This window comes from Triticum dicoccoides, chromosome 7B (assembly GCF_002162155.2).
Source record: "Triticum dicoccoides isolate Atlit2015 ecotype Zavitan chromosome 7B, WEW_v2.0, whole genome shotgun sequence".
In the NCBI taxonomy this organism is placed as follows: Eukaryota; Viridiplantae; Streptophyta; class Magnoliopsida; order Poales; family Poaceae; genus Triticum; species Triticum dicoccoides.
Window position 1 is genome coordinate 637,938,969 of NC_041393.1, and position 4,116 is coordinate 637,943,084.

The window sequence follows — 4,116 nt, forward strand, 5'->3', positions numbered from 1 at the left end:
CACGCGGAGACGACGATGTATCCCGAAGTTCACACCCTTGCGGATGCTAATTTATGTTTGAAGCGGTGTGGAGGCACAATGCTCCCCAAGAAGCCACTAGGGCCACCGTAATCTCCTCACGCCCTCGCACAATGCAAGATGCCGTGATTCCACTAAGGGACCCTTGAGGGCGGTCACCGAACCCGTACAAATGGCAACCCTTGGGGGCGGTCACCGAACCCGTACACTTTGGCAACCCTTGGGGGCGGTCATCGGTACCCGTCAAATTGCTCGGGGCGATCTCCACAACCTAATTGGAGACCCCGACGCTTGCCCGGAGCTTTACACCACAATGATTGAGCTTCGAACACCACCAACCGTCTAGGGCGCCCAAGCACCCAAGAGGAACAAGCTCAAGGGTACCAAGCACCCAAGAGTAATAAGCTTCTCAACTTGTAACTTCCACGTATCACCGTGGAGAACTCAAACCGATGCAGCAAATGCAATGGCAAGGGCACACGGAGTGCCCAAGTCCTTCTCTCTCAAACCCCACCGAAGCAACTAATGCTAGGGAGGAAAATGAGAGGAAGAACAAGAAGGAGAACACCAAGAACTCCAAGAACTAGATCCAAGGGGTTCCCCTCACGTAGAGGAGAAAGTGATTTGTGGAAATGTGGATCTAGATCTCCTCTCTCTTTTCCCTCAAAAACTAGCAAGAATCCATGGAGGGATTGAGAGTTGGCAAGCTCGAAGAAGGTCAACAATGGGGGAAGAACACGAGCTCTAAGGATAAGGTTCAATGGGGAGGAAGACCCCCTTTTATAGGAGGGGGAAAATCCAACCGTTATGTGCTCAGCCCGCACACAAGCGGTACTACCGCTCCACGAGCGATACTACCGCTCGGGCGGAAGAAGCAGGGAAAAGGAGCAGCAAAACGCGAACCTTGGGGCGGTACTACCGCTGGAGGAGCAGAACACGGGTCCAAAAGAGGCAGGGCAGAGCAGTGTACGGCGGCAGTAATGCAGTAGCGGTACTACCGCCAGATCGGAGTGGTACTACCGCTTATAGGCGGTACTACCGCCCAATCGGGGCGGTACTACAGCTTATAGGCGGAACTGTCGTGCCTTACTGCCGTGCAACTATTGCTAAACCCGACACGAAAAGAGCAAGACCCAAAATCGAGGCGGTAGTAGAGCGCTATTGGAGCGGTACTACCGCTTGACGCTACAAGCGGTACTACCGCTGCCACCGCGGTACTACCGCAGGGAGAAAACAGAACTGCCATAACTTCTTCATATGAGCTCCGAATTGAGCAAACTCAAGCTTGTTGGATACAAGACAACGAGTAGCATCAAAACAGAGACCATGCTAACTGAGAAGGGAAGAGACCAATAAGGAAAGTATACCTTAGTTTTCGAAAAACTGAGAAGGGAAGAGAAGTACAAATAGTTTTGAAAACTAGTAGTAGTTTTGGAAATAGTTTTACCCTAACTAAGGACCATGCTAACTAAGGCTTCCTAGAGTCAGGATGGCTTTGATACCAGCTCTGTGGGGACCCCGACTCATAAGTCGTGATCACCGAATGCACGTGTACAGTGATCCCAGAGATCAATGCTCACTGAACACACAGAAGCTGAATAACAAGAGTCTTACATCCATACATACCATATTACACAAGTAGGACCATTATGGTCGAGTCTTGAGTATAACATCGCAGCGGAAATCTTCATCGATAACTTGGACCCATGCCATCTGCCTTAACCCTACAGGCATTCTGACTGGGAAACGTCCTAGCTCGCATGTTCGTCGTTGAAGTATTCTTCATCATATCTTGTTCTTTCATGCCTGGCCAATAAAATAACCAGTGGCAAGCCAATGAGTACTTTGAATGTACTCGCAAGCAACCCATGTTTTGGTTCAAGATACAACAATGCATGATATAGGTAAATTTTTGCAGAAAGCTAGTTTTGAGTGCAATGACATGTTCAACAACTTGTAAGACATGCATCAGGAGAATTCAAGTAACCATGAGGACATGTTACAGATATCAACATAAATAGAGTGGGCACCAACCCAACTCAATCATGTCAAGTCCTTTGACTTGACCCAAGTAGTTTTATCAACTCACACACATGGTTGTAAAACTCTGGACATAGTTTAAGCAGCACCGCCCAACTGTCCTTGACCGTGGACATGGCTATTCGAATAGTTTTACACTCTGTAGAGGTTGCACACTATACCCACAAGATCCGGGGAACTTCCGTGTCATCCACGACCCGCGATACCTCAAGTACCCGGGGTAAACACCCGATCACTACCTTTCCCTAGACGACACTAACATGAAGTCCACTCGATTGGTAGTAACCCCTGTTCCCAACATTATCACCTAACATTTTCGTGGAGCCACACTCCATAATCATCTCTCATCACAAGCACGGGGTACCAACGGTGTGTCCGGTGCCCCATAAAAATGTTCTTGGCCGCCCTACCTAGCACGATCCCGTCCCGAGAGAGAGCACCAACTCTCCCCCGTCACTAGTAATGCAGGATCCAAACTAGTATCGGCCTAGGTAATCAATAATGCCCTTTCCCATATAAGGGTAGAGTGGTTGCGCATGTAAGGTTGGGACAGTCATCAAATCTTAAATCTAATCCGTTTTCGAAAACAACGCACACACTTGCCTCGGTACACCACTTTGTCATCAAGTGCTTACCCATCTCATCATCTCCCTCGGGCATAAGTGGCACCCGACGAGGTTTTCGAAAAGTCTTTTGAAAATGCTTTGTCTCCTTCACCATGCATAAACCCGTCCCTTTTTGCATAGCAACTACTTTAGCATCCTATCTACTCCCACCGGCATAACCCTCATAAGAAGGTAGGGTCATGCACAATGCAAGTATCAACGAGGAAGTACGATGGCAAACCATCAAAGTGGTTACTACCTCATCATGAATCCGTTGCAACAACAATATGGTGCTATATGACATGCATAAAAGGGTTTCATAGACATGGTCAAAGGGCTGCTTGCCTGGTTCATCAGAGTCTTGAGATCTTCTGGTCCTTCTCCAAGTACTCCGTCTACTTCGTCAGCTAACGTCGAAACAATCACAATAAGCAACACAACAAGGCAGAAATAAAAGTGCTCTAATAATGCAAGTTGGACTTTTCTAGGATACCTTTGGTCATATGAGGTATGACCAAAGTGGTTTTATTGGGATTTGATCAATGGATATCTCTGAACATTTCAATATGACCGAACCACGGGATTTGTGGATTTGCAAGAAGCGTACAGAAATATTATTTTGGAAAATGAGCAAAGGCACCCATTTATCAAAGAATGATTTTAGAAGCATCTAGGAGTTGTTTTCACTGGATTGGGAGTTCAAAGGAATTTCCTATGAATTTGCAAAGTTGGCTATACATGAAGAATAGACCATTATTTGAGGTGATACAGAAAGTATTAGTAAAAATGTTCAAAAACTAAGTTTTGAACTTATAGACATCTAGGAGTTTGAACCATGGACTTTGGATCAAAAATGGGCTCTCTGTGATTTTCTAAAGTTCAGTACAAAAATGGAAAAACAAGATTGTTAAATGTTTGTGAAGAATAAGTCTCTGGAAAAAATGTGCATGTTGAACCAACTGGTAGATCATGATTTATGGAGTTACTGGAAATTTGAATCATCAAATTTGGAGTTCATTTGATTTAATTGTGGATTTTACAAATTTACAGAAAAAGAAAAAGGAAAGGGAAAGGGTTTTACCCTTATCCAGTGCACTGGGCGCAGTTTAGCAGTGGGCCAGCCTAGTGGCTCGGTTGGACGGGCAGAGGAGGCGACGTCAGAGGCGGGTTCGCGGAGTGCGCCAAAACGCGAGGAAAGCGGATCCGGCCGAAGCCGTCTCCACTTAAACGGGCGGGGCCCAGCCGCTGGGTCGCTGACGCGCGGGCCCCAGCGCTCAGGCCATCGCCTTCAACCTCCCACGCGGCTTGACGGGAAACAGAGGAGGTGAGGCCGAGCGGCGCCGGCGCTCTCCCCGGCGGCTCCGGCCACCTCCGTCGATGCCCAGCACACCGGCGTGCTCAGGAGCGAGTGCCGCATCCGCCGAGGTGCACCACGATCTCTCGGGTGGTCGGA